This window comes from Protopterus annectens, chromosome 1.part1, assembly GCF_019279795.1.
Source record: "Protopterus annectens isolate FY-2018-M chromosome 1.part1, PAN1.0, whole genome shotgun sequence".
NCBI classification, from domain to species: domain Eukaryota; kingdom Metazoa; phylum Chordata; order Ceratodontiformes; family Protopteridae; genus Protopterus; species Protopterus annectens.
This window is the reverse complement of record NC_056726.1, coordinates 847,172,428-847,196,314: the sequence shown is the minus strand read 5'-3', so window position 1 is coordinate 847,196,314 and position 23,887 is coordinate 847,172,428. Positions and strand designations below refer to the sequence as shown.

The 23,887-nt window shown below is 40.3% G+C and overlaps 1 protein-coding gene across 1 annotated transcript in view; it reads left to right on the top strand.

Moving 5' to 3' along the window:
- The window catches only part of LOC122815150 (probable E3 ubiquitin-protein ligase HERC1), a 5,886,073-nt gene that overhangs the window by 2,971,694 nt on the left and 2,890,492 nt on the right, over positions 1-23,887 (top strand). The gene's annotated exons all lie outside the window — the stretch shown is intronic.

Here is a 23,887-nt window from a genome sequence, read left to right as displayed (position 1 = left end):
ACATATCTTGACCTTGACAAAGCTTCTGATACCATACCACATGCTAACATAATTAACAAGTCAAGTGTACACCAAATTGATCCCTGTGTAGTTAGGTGGATAGCAAATTAGCTGAGGGACAGAACCTACATAGTGACGGTGGTAGATGCTTCCTCAGAGAGCATAAACGTGATCAATGGGGTCGTCAGGATTACATACTAGGTCCTGTACAAATTTGCATATACTTCTTTGATCTTCAGTTGAAAATATAGGATCCCAGGTTAACCAAGTTTACAGATGATTGTTAACTCAGAGGCATCCCTGAATCCCCTTATGACATGCAGAAGCTACAGCTTGAACTTACACATGTTCATAGGTACATAGGTGTATACTAGGCTAATGACCAAATGGGCCTTTATAAGTCTAGCCAAACATCTCACATGTATCCTGCAAATTTATGTGGCTTAGAGATGATTTTACGGGTATATGTAAACTGGAGCAAGATTCACAGGCTGCCTCTGTCCATTAGAAATACAGGTACTAGAATCTTGTTGTATTTCCAATTTCCTATCCACTGGTCTAGGTTTCTCTTGAAAGGGGTTAGGGAAGAGCTCTGTGTCAAATGGATGGGGTTCCTTTTCCAGAGAAGAGAAATTCTCTAAGATGCATACCTACCCCTCCAACTTGTCCTATTTACGTATATCACAAGCAAAGTTTAAATCCCTAGATCCAGTAATTGTAATGCTATTTATTTTGTGGATATGCAAAAGGTCCATCAGAGTGGGATCCAAGGATGCCTTGTATGCCAGGCATGCATCTCCTGTCAGTAGTGTGTAGGAAACAGACTATAGAGAGGGGACCTTGAGGCGATCTGCACAGAACATGGTGTTTACACCATGTATTCTTTTTGTGAGGAGCCTCTGTGGACATTCCAGATGTTGCATGTGCATGGTTAGGTACATACTATAGTGGGCACTGTGCTCAATTCTGTGCATGATGAGTGGTGAATACGGTGGAATGATGACTTCCTTGGACCTAGATACCATGCCCTTCCTTATAAGTTTATCAGTATAGAATGATTTCCTTACGACCTTAGATGTACGTTGGTCAAAAGCCAGGTTACTGTTTATATATGTACCCAAATCTCTGACTATTGTTTCTGCTCGTAGTTGTGTGTTTCTGATGAGGTAATTTCCTTGAGTGGCTGATTTCCCTAAGGATATTATTATGCATTTCCTGGCACTGAATTTTAAGTCATGACTTTGGCACCAGTTACTTGTGTTAGACCTTCCTGTAGGATATTAACATCTTGGAGGAATTCTGTGACTGCTGCTAGTTTGCAATCATCTGCATACTTAGTCAGCCAGAGGCCCTTGACTTCTGAGAAGTAGATGTCAAAAAGGAGCAAATTCAGCACAGAGTCCTGATAGAATCCACTAGTGACTAGCCTCTTTGTGGAGGCGATCTCCCCATCCTAACTTTTACTGGGTCCTTCTTGAGAGCCAGCAGGCAATCCAGCATATAACATATCGGGGTTTATGCTTATATTCATGAGTTTGTTTACAATGCCCAAGTGGGATATCAAATGCCTTAGCCAGGTTAAAGTAGACAATATGCACCATTTTCCTCTCCTCTATTACCGTTGTGACTTTCTCAAAGAAGTACACCAGGATAAGTAGGCCTGATCTGTCCTTGACAAAATCAAACTGTGTTTGATCCAGTGTTTGCAGGTGTTCTATGTCCTTATTAATCATTGCACTCCATGCAGGCAGGTTAGAAACTGTAGCAACTGTTTGCTACGTTTGTAGCAAGCAGTTTGCTACAGTTTTAAAATTAATATTTTTTAAACTAAATAATGAGAGCCACTTTGCTCTGTGCAGGGGATATAAACTATTGTAACTTTTTGCTATAGTTTAAAAGAAGATATTTTGTTTCACATAAAATAAGTTGAAGGAGGGTTGGGGCAGGGCATAGAAGCAGGGCCTGAATGGTGTGTGTGTGTGTGTGTGTGTGTGTGTGTGTGTGTGTGTGTGTGTGTGTGTGTGTGTGTGTGTGTGTGTGTGTGTGTGTGTGTGTGTGTGTGTGTGTGTGTGTGGTGCATCTTTCCACCTGGTTGGTGTGCCAGTAGAAGGAACATCATCAATACAATGACTAAACACTGTACAGTGAAATTAACAAAGGAGTTGTAGCTTACATAGAAAGTAACTAATACACATTAACAAAGCAGGAGGGATTTAGATCAATGGAAACTAATATAAAAAAAAATTACAAGCAATACCATCATAAAAGTAATCCCTAGAAACCATGTGAAAATGGTATACATTATTATAAAGAAATCGTTTTCACAGTACATGTACACAAGTAACTCATCTGAATAGATACCGCAGTATTTCTCCTGTTTACGGATATTTACAGGAACAAGAGGATGTATAAGGGGAAAGGAGGGGAATAAAGCAGGGGCGAAAAAATAAACTCTAACAGGGAAATCTTTTGGAATGGATAGAATGTTAAAAGAAATTTGGAAGGCAAAGAAACAGTATGTGAAAGATGAACATACCTAATTTCACTTGAAGCAAAAATCTTTTAGACAAACAAGGTTGTCAAGAACTCTCACACGACATCCACCACACATTGTGTCCACTACGCACATAGACCAACTTATTCTGAGGCACTAAAAAGCAGCCTTTCCAAACTTCAAAGACCTACTAAGCCTAGAAATGGCAATGTCTGTCCTCAGCAATCTCTAAAGCACTCACCCAAAGGAACACCAAACACTACACATACTCATAAACACTGTGGAGCCTCAACAGCAAAGCCCATAAGGCAGGCAAACTCATTACCCATGACTCTTGCCATAGAGTACCCCATTGAATGAAACACAGATGCCCACTCACCTGATTGAACAAGGAGAAGATAATTGTTACTTGCTTATCAGGAGTCAGGATCTGCCAAATTATGCATGCACTCAAGTCACTACACCACAGGTGCCAGTATGATTCTATCATACTCAGTGTGGGGGTTAATGACCTGAGACGTGCTTCATTTGACTATATGAAGAGAGAGAAGTTCTTTTTTTTTTCTTTTAAAAAAAAAAAAACACACACTTTTACTAAATTATTGCTTGTGATATAGACAAACTTATATTTATATAAAAATAATCAAAATCTTGTTAACAAGTTCACATTTACAAATATTGTACATTACACATATTGTTCTATACAGTATAATCAAATCATCATTACAAAAAATGTTTAGTCCCTGCCTTTTCTTAAACCACATTCCTCCTCGAGAACATTTTTCTGAGTGCACTGTTCCCAGAATTTTCATTTGTTTCATGTAATTTACTGCTACCCTTTTCTAAAGATTCTACTGTCTGTTCTTTTATCTCTGTTGCATTATTCTCTAACTCAAGTATGGCTGGTTTAGGTTTTTATTTCCATTTTCTAGTCATATCTTTTTTAACAGCCACCAGAATTAAACTTAACAAGGCCTTACTTTGTCTAGGCAATTCAGACCCTGTATCCCAGCTTAAAAAAATAATAATTTCCTTAGTTATACTAATTTGCTCACACAGTATTCCTGACAGAGTACTTTGTAGGGAATTTCTAAAGTCTGCCAACTCATTACACTCTGAGAACATATGCTTCCAGGTTCCTCTTTCTTCTGCATCACACCTCCAATATTTGCCATCTACCTGGGGAAAAATTCTTCGGAGTTTGCTTGGTGTATAAAAATACCTTTGCAGACACCAAGGCAAACATCCTAAATCTTCTAGATTGTGTTGCATATTTGGGAGCCATACACATGTCCTCCCTGTGTTTCTTTGTGAACTGTTTATTTAATCTCTCTTCTGAATTTTTTCTGACCTTCCCTGATTGATTCCTGTAGTTATCATGCAATATTATATATGCCCACTTGTCCATTTTTTAACATCAGCTACTGGTCTAGATTCAACTAAAAACTCAACCAGTGCAGATCTTTCATTTAGGATATATCTGTTCTTTCTCTTTGCCTATTTTCTGATATCAGTCCATGATAGGGAAGGGAATCTGTAGCCTGCAGTCCAAATGTCTTCTTGGCCTATTAGCATTATGTTATCTTTCCCTTTCTAATTGTTTGTTCCCAATATCTTGGTTCCTTTGCCAGTTTGCTTCAATCAATCCCAGCCCCACCTTGCCTGTTCTCTATACCCCTAATTGTAGTCATCCCTGTCAACAGAATTTCCTTTCTGTATTCTCATGTTGGCTAAATTCTTAGTATACTTTCTGCAACTTTATGAGTATAATATTCTGTATGAATGTTGTTCTCCTTAAGGATCTATATCCAAAATCCCACTCTTTCATGAATTATCCCCTGCTTCAGCATCATCCATTTCCACTTTGAATTGTAGCTTTCTACTTGTAATTTCCATAAGAGCCTTGTTTGTCTAACTCTAAAATATCCCTTCAAGTCAGGTAGTCCTAAACCTCCTTGTTCTATTGGAAGGATCAGCTTATCTCAGGTGACTTTTTCCTCCAAGATAAAACCCTTCAACTCTTTATTAATTACTGTCCATAGCTTCTCCTCTGGTTGATAAAAATATGCCTGGCCTGTGTATACAACTAAAGGGACTAAAAACATTTTAGTACTTGTATTTTGCTATCCATATCCACAGGTAAGAGCATCTAGGTCCTCAGTTTTTGTATTATCTTTTGCTTAGACAAGGATATGTGGGAAAAGACTGCCATTAGAGAATCATCTGTAACCCATACTCCTAAATACTTCATTTTATCATTTTCCTATTATAGCCATTGCTGACCCAATTCATGTAGGGGTACATAGTTTACAGCTATAGCCTATGTTTTACCTTCATTTATTTTATATCCTGGAACAAAATGAACAGTCTCATAATGTTCCACAACACTGAGATGTCCTATTCTGATTCTATCAGGTACAAAATAATATCTGCAAATAAAGACAACTTTTCTTGAATACTGTATCAGTTACACTTTAGAATTTCTGAGTCCCTTATTTTCTTTGCAAATGGCTGTAAGCCTAACGAAAATAACAAAGGAGAAAGACGACACCACTGTCTGGTTCCTGTGCTCAGACACAACTTTTCAGAAAGGAACCCTTCCAATTTGATTTTTGCATCTGATCCCTCGATATCCTCTTAAGTTAACCTTATCATTGTTTCAGGAGATGCATATGCTTCCATTGCCCTACTCATAAAATCCCAGCTTACTGTGTCAAATGCTTTCTCTGCATCAAGACCCACCAACCAGCAGAGGTATTTTCTTACATTTTTCTTCTCTTTGGATCATCATTCTTCTACTCTCCACAAAACCACAATGATCCATATCTATCAATTTTGTCAACACGTTTGCCATTATTTTCACCGTTATAGACAGAAATACTTTATAATCATAGTTTAAAATTGAAACGGGCCTATATGATTCTGGATCTGATAGGTCTTTACCTTCTTTAGGTATTACAGCCAACACAACTTTCTTCCAGGATTTTGGTGCTTTCCTGGTTGTAAAACACTGTTAAACAAAACCTTCCAGATTTTTATCACTTTCTTCCCTCCTAGCTTCAAAACTTCAGCTGGAATACTATCTATTCCTAGAGATTTTCTTGCAGATTGGTTGTACATCACCATTTTTTCATTTCTCCTCCTATCCTAGCTGTTAATTTTTGAGCCCCATTTACCCTTGACTTTGGCTTATTTAAGTCTTCTGTAAATATTTCCATTTGTGCTTTTTCTTGATTTCCTCACTTCTCTGCCATATACAAATTTTCATAAAATTTCTGAAATATTTCTAACATCTTTACAGGATCTCTGGTTATTTTTTTCTTGTTATAGGCTCCCTAAGTTTGGCCACAACACTTTCTACTTTCTGTTGCCTAAGCAATCTTTCTAAACTATTGCATATTATCCAGATATTTCCTTATTATCTCTTTAGCACTCTGCAATTGTGCCTCTTTTTGTTCAGTGAAATTCCCCTTATTCCATAGAATTGTAACCTTTGTTAGTTCCTCTAAATAACCTTTGTTACTTCTTAACTGTATCTCTTTTTCTTTTATTTCTACCAAATTTTTAAACTCCACTTTAGTTTTATCCCACTCACTAACTATAACTTTTGGAGTACTTTCTATCCACTCTAAGAAGTCCTAAATAAGTTCCACTACCCAGTCCTTAAATTCCTCTCCTTTTAACAGGTAGACAGAGAGGCACCAGTGTCTCATCTTTACTTCATTCGTCTGCATTTTTATCTTATTAATTACTGGCCTTTGATCTGAAATAGTTATTGGATATGTTTCAAAGTTCTCAATTAAATGTACATTTCTCTGAAATAGAATTTCTGTGTAGTCTAGCCCAGTTGTTATCTTGGGAAATAATATGTAAATTCTCACCTAGCTCCTAATATTGAATTCACATCTTCATTACTAAATACTTTCATAAATTTCTTCAAAAATCTACCCTCTTTTATTTTCCCTTCTAGGCTCCCAGTACTCACTGTTGCAAATCAAACTCCAGTCCCCCTTTACAAGTACTATTCCCTGCTGAAAGATTATTATTTCTTCCAAAATTTTGTTAAGCTTCATAATAGCAGTTTTAGGTGAAATGTGAATACATGCCAGTGTAATACTCATACCTTGCCAATTGCCCCTCACTACCACAAATTTGCCATTATTATCTTTTGGCCCTCTTCTGTCACTATTGGAGCTCCTCTAACAATTAATACAAGTACTCCTATTTTTTCCCTAATATTCTGCTGAATATCCATCCTGAAATCCATTGTTTTTCACATTCACTTGCTTATTTCTTTCCAAATATGTCTCCTATAACATTGCTATATGCACTCTGCTTTGCATTTCTTAATATAATTAAATATTATTTCCTTTTTTGTCTGTACCTGTGAGACCATTCACATTCCAAGATAATATGGAAAGTGTCATCATTATGAAAAGAAGTCATTATTTTCATCTGTTATATATGACTGCTGTTTTAAGTGTATTGTGATACATGTGCCCGGGTTAACCTTGATTACAGTTTTTTTCCCTACCATCAACATTGAAACGTGTGTCACATTTTACAAGACTTTTTGTTTCAATGAAAACCTTCAACAAAAAAGCAAACACACCCCAGAACATGTTAACTTAAAAAACCTCACAAAACTATGTACTGTCTTCAAATAATAAAGTTTTAGCCTTCTAATAAGAACATTGTCCAGACTTGGTGGTGTAGGGGTAAATTGCTCTGATTATGCTGTAGAAGATCCTGAGTTCAAGATTTGGTGGTGCTGATTATTTCCTAGTACCAACCTATCCTGACCCAGAGACTCCCCATACTCTGGAATAGACTGCCCATGCATGTCAAGCAGAGTGCCTCATTGGCCCTCTTCAAAAGGAACCTTGATGATTGGATGGGAGATAGGAAATTCACCCCGGAAATCATGTCAGTCACCCTGCTAGATCGGCCCAGAGAAGTAAATATTATGGGAAGAAATATCCAGGGAATTGGGAATTGTTATGGCTAGGCTTGCATAGGCCCTAGGGCCAATAGCCTAGTACCAACCTATGAACCTGTGAACTAAACAGCTACAAGCATAGACATTAACATGAGGTTACCATTAAGGTTATCCATGCTAAGATGCATGATGTTCATCGTGTTTCACTGTTGCAGTCATGACTATAGGGTTCTCCCCTGCCGGCAGGCAGTCCTCGGTCGGCCAGAATCCCAAAGTCTGGGTCCGGCGTCGGCTGCTCAGCCATGCTCCCTGACGTCAGAGCACCAGGAGTACAAAGCTGACAGCCGACGCCATGTTCTCCAGTCTTTCTTGCTGTGCGGTGATAGCAGTTCGCATTTGCCGGTCGGCAGACCCCTGACAATTTTTTCTTAACGTACTTCAGTCCGAAGACTTTCTTCTCCTACTCAAAGCTAAGTACCCCATTGGGGAAACTTTTTTCTTGCTCCAGTCCGATGTCAGAAAAAGTTAATAATTGTATTTCATGTGGGAAGCAAATACCTCATAAGGATTTTCATTCTTACTGTATTCCTTGCTTAGGCCCTGACCACGACGTAGCTAGTTGTCGGTTTTGTGCTAGATTCAATCAACGTACGATTAAACGAAGGTACGATTTTGCATTTCATTACTTCGGTAGGCGTTTTAATTACAAAATGTCGTCGGACTCGGTTCCGGCTACCGGAGTTCACAAACGACGTAAGGATAAAGACAGGCCTCCGAGGTCCAAATCGGACGATATTGTACAAGCAGAGCCAGCTTCAGGTTCGGCCGTCGTCAGTGAGGCACTTTTGCAGCCCCTGTCGTCGGCCATTTCGGAACCGATGGCCGAAACGGACTCCCACGAGGAGCCAACTAGGCCTTTGAATATTTCTGTTGCAGGACCTTCGGACAATGCTCCTTCGGATGGGTCCGGAGCCGCTGTGCAGGTACCGGCTTCCGAAGGGGTTTTCAGGCCTACTCAGCTTCTAATGAAGGCAAAGCCAAAGACAAAGGCAAAGACTCCTTCCAAATCAAAGACTACAGCCCAGGCCTCTTCTGATTCGGCACCCAAGTCTCAGAAACAGTTACTTAAGATGGCGGAGGACTTACTTACTATGATTAGGGGTTCACATCCCCCTCCAGATAAAAGGCCAAGGCAGGAAGTGTATTATGACTCCTCTGATCAGGCTTCTGTTTCTTCAGTTTCTTCTTCTGACCACGAATATTATTTCCCTCCTTATGAGGATTCTGATGCTGAGGAATCCATTCCTTCAGCTTCTCCCCCTGAGGATTTCTCTTTTGGGGAAACTTTACATGAAATGAGGGAACATTTTCACTGGGAAGGACAGGACTACTCGGAATCTAAGAAAAGACTTAGGGATTTTCTTCTTCTTCCCCAACATAGACCCCTGGCTATCCCTCCTATTTTGGATATTGTGGATGATGCTTTTTCGGAGGCTAACTTAACTCCTGACTCTTTTCCTCCAGCTCCTGTTAAGCCAGACAGATATTATAGGGTTCCTGATTCCCACCAGTTTTTATACAAGAATCCTACTGCTGATCCTGAAACCATTTCTCAGGGTCCTAAGGGGGTTAAGGCCGCTACTGCTAAAACCCCATTCCCACTGAGAAGGATTCCAGATCTTTAGAAAGATGGGGCAAAAAGTGTACACTTCTGCTACTTTATCTATTAGGGCTTTAAACTGTCAATTTCATATGCTGAAATACCAGCAATTTCTTCTGTCTGTTTTGAAACAAAAGCTAACTTCCATTTCCGCCTGTGCAGATGATAAGGAATTACATGACTTAATGCATGCCACTGAACAAGTTGGGAAGCATGGTTTACACTGTGGATTTGATGCTTTGGAGGCTTCTTGTAGGGCTACTGCCTCTGGCACAGTCATTAGATGGCATGCTTGGTTAAAGGAACAAAACTTGCCAGATCAAGTAAAAGCTAAGTTATTGGATGCTCCTGTTCAGCATAATGTTTTGTTTGGACCTAAGACTGAAGAGGTGATAAAGAAGATGGAGGACAAGGCAAAATCCATGCAAACGGTTAAAGATTTCTTACAAGTACAGCCACCCAGATTTAGTAGGAATTGGCCTACAAAAAATTGGTCCTTTCCCAATTCAGACAGGCCTCAGAGGGGTAGATACAGACGCTCCCGAGGTAGGCCTCAAACGCAAGCCTCTTATAGACCAAGACAGTGGACTGCTTCCACCCCTAGGGGAGGAGAGGACAGGTCGCAAGCTCATAGAAAACAGGCTCAATGACTCCCTCTGTTGGGCTGCAGGAACTTCTTGTCTGGAAGCCCCTCTCGGAGGAAAACTTTCTCTTTTTCACCTAAATTGGACTCGTATAACCCAAGACAAGTGGGTTCTGGATGTGGTTTCAAGAGGTTACAAATTCCATTTTCATACCCTACCAAGACCAAGCGGATGGCCGGATCTTCCAAAACATCAATGGTTAGAGGCCTTAAACCAGGTGGAAGCTCTCTTGGCTATGAAAGCCATAGAACTGGTTCCACTTTCAGAGATGGGACAAGGTTTTTATTCAAGGCTCTTTCTAGTCCCCAGAAAGCAAAATTCATAGAGACCCATTCTGGATCTGTCAGTCTTGAACACTTTTCTCGAGATACCAAAATTCAAGATGCTTACTCTACAGCAGCTACTTCCAATGCTGACCAAGAATGCATGGATGGTAACCTTGGATTTAAAGGAGGCATATTTACACATTCCCATCAGGCAGGAATGCAGAAAATACCTCGGGTTCAAGGCCGGATCGAGGCACTATCAATTCTCTGCGCTGCCCTTTGGATTGTCTACTGCGCCCAGGGTCTTCACCAAATGCCTGGCTCCAGTAGTAGCTTATTGCAGACTCAAGGGAATTCAAATTTACCCTTATCTGGACGACTGTCTTATTCAGGCAGACAGCAAGGATGTCTTACTCCAGCATCTAGAATTTGTTCAGAATCTTCTCAAGTTCCTGGGATTCACTGTAAACATAAAAAAGTCAAATTTGACACCCTCACAACAGATAACTTTTCTGGGTGCTTTTCTAAACACAACAACCCAGATGGCATTTCTGACATACGAAAAACAGTTACAGCTGGCTTCAACTTTCAAAACCTTGGCAACATTAACTCAGCTATCTGCAAGGAAATTCCTGCAGGCTTTGGGTTACATGGCCTTCTGCATCCTTCTCGTACCATATGCAAGACTACATATGAGGAAAATACAGTGGTAACTAAAAAGTGTATGGTCTCAGCATTGCCACAGTTTAGACATACAGATCACCATCCTGCCTTGTCTTCAAAAGGAATTCCTTTGGTGGTCCAAGGCATGTACTCTAAACAAAGGAAAATCCTTCAGTCTGCCTCCAGCCACTCAGATACTAACCACGGATGCTTCAGACTATGCATGGGGAGTCCATTTTCAGGGCAACTGTCTGCAGGGCCTTTGGACAAAGGATCAGAAGCACCTGCATATCAATTTAAAGGAAATGTTAGCGGTTCAGAACGCTCTATTGGCTTTCAGGAATCTTCTGCAACCAGGACAGATACTGATACGGACAGACAACACCACAGTTATGTGGTACATAAACAAACAAGGGGGATCTCATTCCTATCCCCTTTGCAGACTAGCCATGAATCTATGGAACACAGCTCTTGCTTGCAAACTGGACCTTCAAGCTCAGTTTCTACCAGGGAAGCAAAACTTCCTGGCAGACAGTCTGAGCAGAAACCTGTCAGATCCACACGAATGGATGCTGGACACAGAAATATTCAAGATGATTACAGCAGTCTGGGGATGTCCTCACATAGACCTCTTTGCATCCCATCTCAATCATCAACTACAGATTTTTTGCACCAGGACATTCCACGAACTAGCTTGGAAAGTGGATGCACTATCATTCAGTTGGAGAAACCTCTCGGGGTATGCCTTCCCGCCTCTACCTCTTCTTCCACGGGTGTTATTAAAAATCAAACAGGACAAGCCCAAGATGATAATTTTGCTGGCCCCAAATTGGCCTCGACAGTTTTGGTACCCAACACTGAAAAACTTTTGTCTGGAGCTCCCTTGGGTATTACCACAGACTCCGAACGTTCTGTCCCAACACCAGGGTCAGGTTCTACACTCCCATTTCAAAACTCTCAGCCTGGCGGCCTGGTTAATCCAGGGTCCATGATTCATTCTCTCCTACACAAGCAGGTTATGGATGTCATTTTAGAAGCCAGACGTCCTAGCACTAGGAAATCTTATGCAGGAAAATGGAAAAGATTTTGCTCCTGGATGCAGGTTCAGGATTCAGATCCTCTTATTCCTAACATTCCTCTGATTTTACTTTACCTGACAGACCTCTTACATACGGGTCTCTCTTTCTCTTCCATAAAGATACATGCCTCTGCTATTTCTGCGCATTATAATACAGACCCTCCAATGTTTTCCTACCAGCTCATGAGGCAGTTTCTCAGAGGAGCTAAGAACTTAAGGCCCCCTAGATCTCCTCCCATTCCTGCTTGGGATCTCAACTATGTTTTGGAAAAACTCACCTTACCTCCTTTTGAGCCTGCTGCCACATCTGACATCAGATTTCTATCTCTGAAGACAGCCATCCTGTTAGCTCTGACCTCTGCCAGGAGAGTTTCAGAGTTGCAAGCTCTCATGGCTGTGGAGCCTTATATTATTTTTCATCAAGACAGGGTGTCTTTAAGGACTAATCCTACTTTCATGCCTAAGGTGGTTTCATAGTGGCTTTAAATCAAACTATTCACTTGCCAACTTTTTTCCCTAGCCCTCAAAATAAGGGGGAAAGGATCTTGCATTCCTTGGATGTACACAGACAACTACGTTTTTACCTGGACAGAACCAAGGACATCAGGAAATCAGAGCAATTGTTTGTGTCTTATGCTTCAAGTTCCCATGGTAAAGCCATTTCAAAACAGACCATTTCTAAATGGATTGCTCATGGAATCAGATTTTGCTATTCACACCATGGAAAGCAAATCCCAGGGAGTATAAGGACTCACTCTACCAGAGCTGCTACCACTTCAGCTGCCTTCCTCATGGGAGTTCCTACCAAAGACATTTTGGAAGCTGCAACTTGGAGTTCAGTGCATACTTTTTCCAAGCACTACAATCTACCTCTCTACTCTAAGTCTAGGGCAGGCTTTGCTTCTGCAGTCTTGCAGGGCCTTTTAGCCGCCTCTACTTTATGACCACCTCCCTTTTATTCTGCTTTGGGATTCAACCCTACAGTCATGACTGCAACAGTGAAACACGATGAACATAGTACAGTTGTGTACACTTACCATAAATGTAGATGTTCGAGTGTCTTCACTGTTGCAGTCTGGGTTACCCTCCCTCCTGTCCCCTCTTATTTTTTCTTTTGTGTGGTTCCCTTCTTCACCCTTCTACTGAGGTGTATTTGCAAGGGGTATGGGATCTTACTCATTTTGGAACACCTGACATCTGGGCAAGAAAAACTGGAGAACATGGCGTCAGCTGTCAGCTTTGTACTCCAGGTGCTCTGATGTCAGGGAGCATGGCTGAGCAGCCGACACCGGACCCAGACTTTGGGATTCTGGCCGACTGAGGACTGCCTGCCGGCAGGGGAGAACCCTACAGTCATGACTGCAACAGTGAAGACACTCGAACATTTACATTTATGGTAAGTGTACACAACTGTACTTTATTGCCTGTGCTTCAATTTACACTAATTCATGTCTGTTTTTTTTTTGTTATTTTTCTTCCCTTCCCCAAAGTGAAAAACAATTTGAATGCTTTCAGGAAAAAAATGAAATTTTTTGCCTTGGAAGAAACCAGTGTTCTGGCTTTTTATTGCCCTGATCTGATGATGTAATTTTCATTCATTCCTCAACCCATGGGTTTTGGATTTGACTTGAACGCTTTTCTCTAGATTCTTGGATCTGACTCTCCAGCTCCTCCCTTTACTTACAGTGCCCCTGACCACTGCATTAACTCAGATCTCGTTTGCTGCTCTTAATTATTCTTTTGGGATTGCCTCCTCTCGATCTCAGGGAAATTGTTTCTTTCACGTTTGTAAATAATAACTTTATAATTATAATTTAATTCTTTTTCACTTCTATATAACTTTTCAATAAACATTCCTCTCTTTACCACTTATTGTTATTTTTTTATTCTTTTCTTTACCTGTTGTTTGGGTATTCATGTTACCTTTGGTGGTATAATCTTCCCTCCACTGTACCTTTCTTGTTAAGGTATTTTTTTACCATTTTTGGTAAAGCTACTTTTTTATTTGCTTTTCTTCTCCTTTAAGAATCTCTCTTTATATATATATATATATATATAATCATTTGTATATAGGAATTCTCTTGATAATTTACTGCTATGGCTGAAAAGCCAACTGGTTTTAAGAAGTGCACTTCCTATGGACATAAGATACCCAATTCTGATGCCCACAGGGAGTGCGTTTATTGTTTAGACCCCACTCATCTGGACTCCTCCCGTTTGATTTGTGCTGGGTTGAGTGCCAGAGACACTAGTGACAAGCACAATAAATTAGTTCTTAAGAGCCTTCCTTATGTTTCAGTACCACCTTCTTCAGCTCCTACTTCAGGGGCTCATCCCCCCCCTTAAAAAAAGTCTCAAGTCTATGGAGCCCTGGGAATATAGGAAGCACTCTCCTGCTTGGTCTCCCTAGACCACTTTGATATTGGAACCACCAACAAAACTTCTGAGGCGCTCTGATCTGACATCTACAGATCCAACCCCTTCAGTTACTAAGTCTCCATGACTCCAGAGTACTCATTTCTCTCTGGAACCAGTTTCTCCAAGACTCAGATCTCCCTTTGTATAGGTGACTCCAAGAAAACTGTATGTACCTCCATCCACTTCTTCTTCGATCAGGTCCTTCCAAAGCAGATGTGGACAGGATGATGAGGAAATTTATCAGAGCACAGATCCAGGTGGGGGTTTTACCAGCTCTGTTTCCCATCAGATCATTGAGCCTTAAGCCCTCTTCACATACCATCATCTCTCCTTCTCCAATCTAGCATACTGTTTTGGAGCCCTCGGATCAGAAAGCTCCAAGAGTAGAAGCGTCTGATCCAAAGATTACTTCTTCTTAGACTCTGACTGTCCCCATGACCTGTTCAGTGTGGGCCTTCTTTGAGCAGGATGAGTCTCAGAGCTGAAGCATCTGTGTCAAATCTGGAGGGATGACCTAGATTCTGAAGCTTTCAGAGCTGATGCTTTCCACTGGAGCCTCAACACTGGGCTGCTCGGGTCCCTCTCCCCCCTCTGAGTGGAGGACAGAGGGGAACCTAGGCTTAACTGATCCGAAAGTTTCTGCTCTGGTGAAGTTGGCTTTACCTTCTCCCGGACCCTCTGCCTTCAAGATAGTGGAGAAGACTTTCTCTTATCTGAGAGCTGTTTTGACTCTAACTTCCTCAGATCCTATCCCTGATCTTCCGGTCTCTGAGCCTCTTCATCTACTCCACAGGTATAGCCAGCCCATAAGAGTTTCTAGGTAGTTACAATTAGGGAACTTCCTATCTTTTACGATACTATTCCAGAGCACCCCACTGAAGAGATTTCCCGGAAGAAATTGCGCAAAAGGAAGCACTTAGATTCCCCTTAGGAGTCTTTAATGAGGACACCAATTTTGATAAGGGGGAAGGGTCTACAGTATCACCACCAGAAGACATCTCTTTTACAGCCATTCTAGAAATCCTACATCAGAAGGGTGTCTGGTCCTGAAAACCCTTCCCAGGAGGAATTGGTGTTCCTAGAAGCCTTCAGATCTGGCCCATCTATGTCTTGGGTTAAAGAGGGGATTAGCTTATAGATCTTGTCTCCTGCTGGGCCTGGAAGGAGCTGGATACCATCAAACCTATTCTTTGGCATCCAGATATAAAGTCCTTGGTGCACCAAAAGATATGCAGTTTTGGAGCAAAGAAGTCCCTCTAGATGTCATGGTTGTTGTGACAACCACCAAAAAGGAGCTGGCTGAACAGACCTCATCTGTCCACCCCCCTAATTGAGAATCTAGGGCATAGGACAGATATGGGAAGCATGTCTGCTTCAGCAACTTTAGCCTTATGGTCACTTAACTATTTGGCATGCTTTACTAGATTACAGAGGGACTTTATTAAGGAACTGTCTAAGTCTGCCCCTGGGTCCATGTCGTCAGAGGAAGAGAAGGCTTATTTGTCACAATCAGTGGGAGTTAGCAGCTCTAGAGGTTCAAAAGCTGATAGACAAAAGAGTTATTCAAGAGCTCCCACCAGACCAGATCCAGAATTTAGTCGATGTTCTTTTTAGTGCCAAAGAAAACAGGGGACCTGAGACCTACTTGGTTCTCAGTTATCTGAATCACTTTGTAAAGAACTCCAAATTTCGGATGGCCACTGTTCAGTCCATTCTGCCTCTTCTACATAAGGATAACTGGATTTACTATCACATCAAAATGAACAGGCCATCTTGAAGATACTTGAGCTTTCGATTGGGAGCTAATCATTAACATTTCAGAGCCCAGCCCTTCAGTCTCACCACAGCCCCCAGGGTGTTCACCAAATGCCTGGCATTGGTAGCAGTTCATCTCAGACTGCATGGATTCGAGTGTTTCTTTATCTGGATGACTGGCTTCTCAGTGCACCAATCAGGCATCTCCTAGAAGAAGCCAGAGATTACTTATGCCGATTATCTCAACTCCTGGGGGATCACAGTCAATCTTCACAAGTTCCATCTTCAACCATTTCAGGTCTTGGAGTTTATTGGGGCTTGCCTAGATACAGTCAGTCGTCTTGCTCTTTTACAGGAAGCAGGATTCTTATCTTGAGATTGCTTGTCAGGCAGATTCTCTGTCACCCCTCTTCTCCATCAAAAATTGTTCTTCAAGCCTTAGGTTTGGTGTCTGCAGCAATTTCCTTAATATGTACCACTCATCTTCACATGAAAATTCTCCATTGGACTCTTAACAGTACAATGGTCTATTCTTAGATAACTTTTACAGCATCATATAAAACTCTCTCTAGTCTGCAGAGACTCCCTACTATGGTGGATTCAGTCTGACTAAGTTTGTCAGGGAAGTCCCTTTATCCTTCCTCCACCAAAGGCCACATTAACCACAGACACCTCCCAATAAGGGGGGGGGGGGAATTTGTTGGGATGGACTGTTCAAGGCACGTGGTCTGCAGAAGAGACCAAATTGCATATAAACATCTTAGAGATGAGAGCTGTCCTGCATTGCAGTCTTTCAGAATGCTCTTCATCTTGGGCCAACTGCTGACCAAACAAATAATATGTCAAGTCGTATGGAAAATCAAAAAACAAGGGGGGAACCAGATCTTACCCCCTTTGGCAAGAAGCAGTGAGAGTTTGACAGTGGGTGATCTCATTCAGCTGTTTTTTTGTAACAGTACACATACTTGGGAAATCCAATGTTCTAGCCGAAATGTTCAGCAGGACTGTCCAGATGCCTCACAAGTGGTCTCTCAATTGTACAGTGGTGAAAATGATCTTTCACAAATGGGACTAACCTTGCTGTGACCTATTTGTCTCTCCCCTCAACAAGTGCAGCAGATCCTTTGCCCTAATTTCCCCCTCAAGGGGAGTCATCGAGAGATGCTATCATCCACACTTGCCCTACGGTCTCCTGTATGCTTACCCTCCCCTACCCCTAATACCTAAATTTCTTCAGCAAGCACTCCAGTTGAAGAGCAAGGTAGTCCCCATTGCTCCCTTTTGGCCTTGGCAAGTTTGGTTCCTCTTCATATGGTCTGACCTACTATGTCCCCCTTGGAGACTGGACCTAATTTCAGATCTACTGTCACATCCATTAGGGATGACTCATCTGGATATTACAGGCCTCAGACTGAATGCATGGTTTCTCCAATTTCAATGATGGCTACACATTCCAGGCTTTGCTTTTCTGTTCGCCAAATCTCATTTTCATCCCAGAAACCTTTTATGAGGAAGATTTATAAGAGAAAATGGAAGAAATGTTCCTTCTGGGCATAACAGAGAGATTTGGATCCCTTCACTACTCCAGTCCCTGCTCTGTTAAATTTTCTCTTCAATTTTTTAAGGTGGTGCTAGTTTCTCCATCATCAAAGTTCACTTGTTAGCCATCTCTAACTACCATATAGGAGATAATGCTTCCCCTCTAGCTTCACACAAGTTATGTAAAGCATTCCTTAAAGGTACATTTTTTCTTAGACTTCCAATAAAGGATCCCATTCCACCTTGTGATCTTACTGTTGTATTACAGAGCTTGGTACAATCTTTCCTTGAGCCCTTGGCCAAGTCAGATCTCAAATTTATTTCTTGGAAGGCAGTCTTTCATGTGGCTTTTACTACTGCAAGGTGAGTTTCTGAACTTCATGCACTCTCTTTAAAACTGCCTTATTTGATTTTCCTTAAAGATAGAGTTACCTTATGTACTTACCCCCTCCTTTCTCCCAAAATTGCCTCTGAAACAAACATCAATCAAGTTTGCTAGTTTTCTTTCCAAATTTTGATAACAAAGGAGAGTGCATGGTTCACCTTTTAGATGTACATAGGCAGCTATGTTTTTATCTTCACAGGATGAAGGAGTTTAGAAAAACTGACCAAGTGTTTCCTTTACTAGTAACAACTTGGGAAAACCGATATCCAAGGTTACCTTAGCCAAATGGTATAACAGATTGTATTTCCTATGTGTACTCTTTAAGAGGTGTAACCTTGCCAAAACTTCCAAAAGTGCACTCAACTTGATCAATAGCTATATCATTGTTCTTCTTTTTTTTCCCCAAAAATGTTTTTATTTTTCCTTCATACTGTATACATATTAATTTGACAGATAAAAGTTAGTGTTATTAATCATCTGCCTTCTGGGCCAGAGCTTCCATTGATGATATTTGCATAGCTGCTACTTGGTCTATTGCTTATACATTTATTGCTCATTACAAGCTAGATATCATCTTTAGAAACAGGGCTGCATTTGGTTCGATGGTTCTCTGAAACATCCTTCCATGAGGGCTACCCAAAGTTATTGTAGCTGGGAACTTTGTCCCATGCATTGAGGAATGAATGAAAATAACAGCATCATAAATAAAAGTTACGCATGCAACATAGTTATGGATCTGTGTTGTCCATTTTCGTTCTTCTTCATCCCCCTTCCCCCTATCCATGCCTTTGAGAATGACCTGATCACGTTTGTGTTTTGTTCTAGTTTGAGTCCTTTTTCTATTCTGTAACTATACAGTTTTCCTTCTTATTATAATTTATATTTTACATTGATGTATAGTATCATCAGACTCGATCAGACTTAATGCAGTGGTCAGGGGCATTATGGTAAAGAGAGGAGCTCAAGTGTTGGATCCAAGAATTTAGAGAAAAATGGCCGAGTCAGATCCAAGGTCGAATCTGAAACCCATGCATTGAGGAAGAGTGAAAATGGACAACACAGATGCATAGATACAGTGAGTACATAACTTTTATTTATCAGCGTGCCTCTGTGGAAACATACGAGAAAAATATGTAGGCCTCAGCTGCAGGCCTCTAATGACAAGCTGAAACATTTATTGCTGAAGGAAAACTTTTCAATATATTCTGTGTTCACTTATTTCCTTGTTTCTATGTAGAACTTGCTATTAATTTAATGGTCTTAATCCAGACATTCAACTATGCAAAAGTAAGAGAAAACATATCAGCTTTACATACATTATGATGTGTATAATTGTGCACCCTATTCCCCACCTCAAGGAACCCAAGATCACAGCCTATTAACTTAAATGTGCTTTTGTCTAGCCTTTTTTATGTTTTTGCATTATGTCTTCATGTCATAATATTAAAAAAGAAGAAGGGAAAAATTACATCTTTTTACTGTAGTATATTTTGTATCTTTATCACATACAAGAACAACTAAAAATGCTTTACTACAAAACATGCAATTTATATTGTGAAAGGTTTTATAGAAATACTGTTAAAAACAGAAATTGTTTTACTTCCAGTTACGATTTTTCCTTCCTCTTCCCCTCCCCATTGTCTTTCCAAACATTAATGACATGAAGTGAGGCATGTACCTTTCATTTCTATGCATGTTTAACAAAGTCAACAAAGGTGCACTCTGCACTTTCTTATACAGCCATAGTTCTCAAATACGATTGATGCTTTGCAGTCTGACATTTATTCACTGATTTCCTTGTTACTGGTCATCTTCTTTATCTCCAGATTCATATTGTTTTCCAAGGTACTCCTGATTCTTCTAATTAACTCCTGTGCTTTTCTTTGGCTCTCAAGCATTTCCCTTTGGACATTTTAAAAGGTTTCACTGGCAATGACTGTCTGTGTGCTTTATTATCAGAATAATGAGAAGCAGAGTCTCCTTCCTTTTGACGGCTCACTTTTTGTTGGAGAAACTTTTGTATTTTCTCCTTAGGCTGTTCTGCTTCAAAAAAAAAAAGACTTTGATCTTCCAGGAAAAAATATTTTGAAGACAGCTGGAAATAGCAGATTGAATCTTACGCCTGCCTCTCAACGTTCTCTAATACTAATAGCTGGAATAAATGTGTTTATTTTCTGCCTGATATATAGTCAATAATCATTTTCCATAAACACTGTACTGTCTACAACAGTGATGGCAAACCTATTGGGCTTGGCGTGACAAAAATTCGGAAAATGCCTATCTTGACCCTGCTGGTGTGTTGGCAACCCCCCCCCCCCGAACAAAAGAGAAACAATTCTTTACATATTTAGTTATTTAAAAAATATATAGTGAGTCATGTGTGCTGCTATGTATTATAAAAGTAAAAGAAAAATCAATGACTTACAGTAGAGAAAACAATATGCATCATTGATAGTTGGGCTTAAAATAGTGCACCAAAAATTACCCTACTTTTTATAGTAATTTTGAATTGAACTGAAAAAAATATGGAATACACTGCATTTGATTTGATTAATATCAATTAATGACTTTTTGTTGCTGAGTTTTAATAGATAAGTGCATGGTCACATATTTGTTGTATTTCTGTTCATTCAGTTTCTTTTTTAACTCTGGTATTGGTGAATACTGGTGTGTCACCCAAAACGTAATGGCATATCACCTTTAACACGTGTGTCATAGATTTGTCATCACTGGTCTGCAACTTTTAATATTTTGACCTTTTGCTGCAGTGTAGTCAGTATGAATTCTTTCTGCTGGCATGTTTGTATCTTCACTAGTGCATGTCTTGGCTACTTTCTGATGGCCAGATGTGGAGCATACAAATTATGTGCCTTTTCAGTTACAGTAGACTCCCTCTTATCTGGCCTCTCTTTAACCAGCCTCCTCTTCAACTGGCCATCAGATTTCTGCCATAGCCCTAGCAAAAGACAACAGAGAAGAACAACATTTCTGCCTCCTCTGGGGTTAATGAGTTTTAGACTTCATATTCATTAGAAAAATGCATAGTAACACAAATCCTGTTATTCTAGCTGATTTATAACCTATAAATGCTATATTGCATGCTTTTTCTGATTAACCAGCCATTTGTTTATCCAGCCTGAGGTCCAGTCCCTGCGAGACCGAATAAGAGGGAGTCTACTGTAACAGTTCCTGCTATGGAATACCAGTCCAGTTCTTGTTTGTGCCCTCATAAAATTAATACAGTCTGTTACTTCTAGTTTGTCTGATATAGCAGAAAATCTCAGATTTTCCTTATGAGCTCTGTCCTCTAATTCTACCATTTTTTTTAAACATCTCTTCTTGGGCAGTCTCATTCTCAGCCAGCCTTTTCTTCATTTCAGCCTCTGATTTTTGCAGTTTTATCAGCTCATCTGAATATCTACTTAAAACTTCTTCCAATTGTTCTAGCCTTTTGTTGTTTCAGGTGATGTACACTGTCAGCATTTCATTTATTTTAATCCGCTCTGAACATGTTTGACTTATTTTTCCACTAGATTACTTGAAGCCAAGAGGTGGAGCTTAAACTGATGTTTGCTGAATAGCTGCAGGATTCTTCCCAGTCTGTGTTTTCTTTTCACCTGTTCTAGTTGATTTTCTTACAGGCTTTCTTAATTTCTTCTTTGCTGGTATTTAGGCAATGTACTTTAGTAGTCAGTAACTGAATTTGCTAAAAAATGTCAGAGTTCCTAGCCATTATTTTTCATTTTCTTTATTCACATTGGGAGAGCTGAAGTTAAGCTCATAATCAGTGTGCAGCCATTTTAGTAGGTCCGAAGAGACATTGTTCTGTCTGAATGTGTCTGAGGCAGATGCATGCCTTGCATTGAGCAGCATTCTACCTTTGCTAAGGATAATGCTGCAGTATGTACAAAATATGATTTAACTTCAGTAATCGGCTTAGTTTCTTGTGTCTTTCAAGGGGGTTTCAATATTTGTCAGTATGGGAGATTATGGTTAACAAACCACATTGCTTTGCAAAGGATGGTTTTCATCTGTTTCCTGCAGGCTTCCGAATATTGGCTAAAACTTTATCCATCCCCTTAGAGCCTTTTTTAGGCAATGCTAAATTGATATGCCTACCGACATAGCAAATAATCCCCAAAGTAACCTAAAGGTTCTAATGCTCAGTGCTAGGACCCTGAACAAGAAACTCCACACCGTACAAGCTGTCCTCTAGGGAATGTAGACATCTGTGATATTACTAAGACATGGTTTAATCTGCAGAAAGTATTCTGGCAATGTAAGGCTTCAGTGCCTTCCACACATTTAGACCATCAGCTGCACAGACAGGGACAAAAGGTAGAGGCGTTGTGTGGTTTACATGCATTTCTTGTGTATAACTGTTTGTAAATACTTAAATTACAGTTTATAATTTGGTTTGCTAGTTTTTAGTATATAAGTTAATAAATTGATATTTATATTGCATGCACATTTTTAATTAAATTCTACCAATGAGATATGATGTAATACTATAATGAGCACCATGGATTTGTTTAACTGGATTCAGATTAGTGAGTAGTATTTTAAATAGTGAAACAAAGTTGGCGGTTGTAACTCTGTTGAAGTCCCTGAGGCTTTTTTGGGGGGGGGATGAAAGCGCTTAGTTGTTTTTACAATAAAGTAGAAGGCATTTTTGATCTGCTTGCTTACATTTCATTTATCTGTTCATCCATTTGTTGGTTTAGATTGAACTTGGAGAGAATGTTCCTATGGACTGCTGGTCAGAAAGGACTGTGGCATCTTATTTGTTTGACAAGAATGTAGAGGAGTCTCAGTCTGCATTAGCACAAGCATAACATCAGGTTAGTTAAACAGGATAGTGCTCTGAAATGTATCCAGGTGCAGATCACCATAGGCAAAGTTCAATGCTATATCCTAGCAAGCTGTAAGTCACACTGTGTCCCTAGAATCCATTGGCTTATACCTAGACCTACTGGAAACACTCGCCATTAAACCTGATACCCTCTTCTTGGATGACTTTAACTACCCTTCTCTACACTGGGAAACATACACTGCATCTTATTCGCAGGCACAACTATTCTTGGACTTTGACACAAATACCATTGACCAGATAGTATGCACACCCACCAGAGGATCAAACATACTGGACTTGCACTCACCAGTATGGGAGAGCCCCCCCCCCCCATCAGTGTCATGTCTTCACTGGTGGGGTCAGACCACAAAGCTGCCTCCTTTGATATAACAACCAACTTTGTGACTCTAGGAGACCCTGTAACAGGAAGTATTAAAAACCCAACTGTATCTATTAAGCATCAAAATTCGGGTCTATATCAGAACATCAAAGTATTAAAACTTTGAATGTTCTGATATCGAACACTATTCAGTGAACACTAAGAATAGCGAAGCTGCACAACAGCGAATTCTTTCCTTGGGGAAAGAATTTGGTTGGCCGTTTCTGTGGCTTCGCTATTCTTAACGCTGTAGTGGAAAGTTATGGGTTGGGTTCAGGTAAGCGTGCGATTGTTTGTACGTTAGGGTTAGGGGCGGGTTAAGTGAGTTAGGGTTAGGGTGCAGGTTAGGCGTGTGTGCGATAGTGACAGACTTTAGGGTTAGGGGCGGTTTAGGTGAGTGTACGATAGTGACGGACCTTAGGGTTAGGGTTTGGGTTAAGGTAAGTGGATAGATAGTAGTGTATGTTTAGTTTAGTGTAGCGTTAGATGTAGGAATTTAAGTGTATGTGTGTGGTTGCTGTTTGTTTGATGTGCTTATGCTGTGTGTGTGTTTTGGAGCATCAAATTTTTTCCATGGGGAAAAATTCGCTGTTCTGAATGTTTGATATTTTCATGTTTAGATGTTTTGGGGCCAATGAAATAGCGTTTGCTATTTTCATCTTTCGATAATGTGATATAAACGCCAAAATTCAGTGTCTCTCCCAACCCCAACTTTACAGCAACTAATACAGAATTGTTCACAGAGACCTTGTACAACCATCTAAATGGCTGCATAGAAACTACTTTAACTGCTAGAAGTAAGCCCAAAACAAACT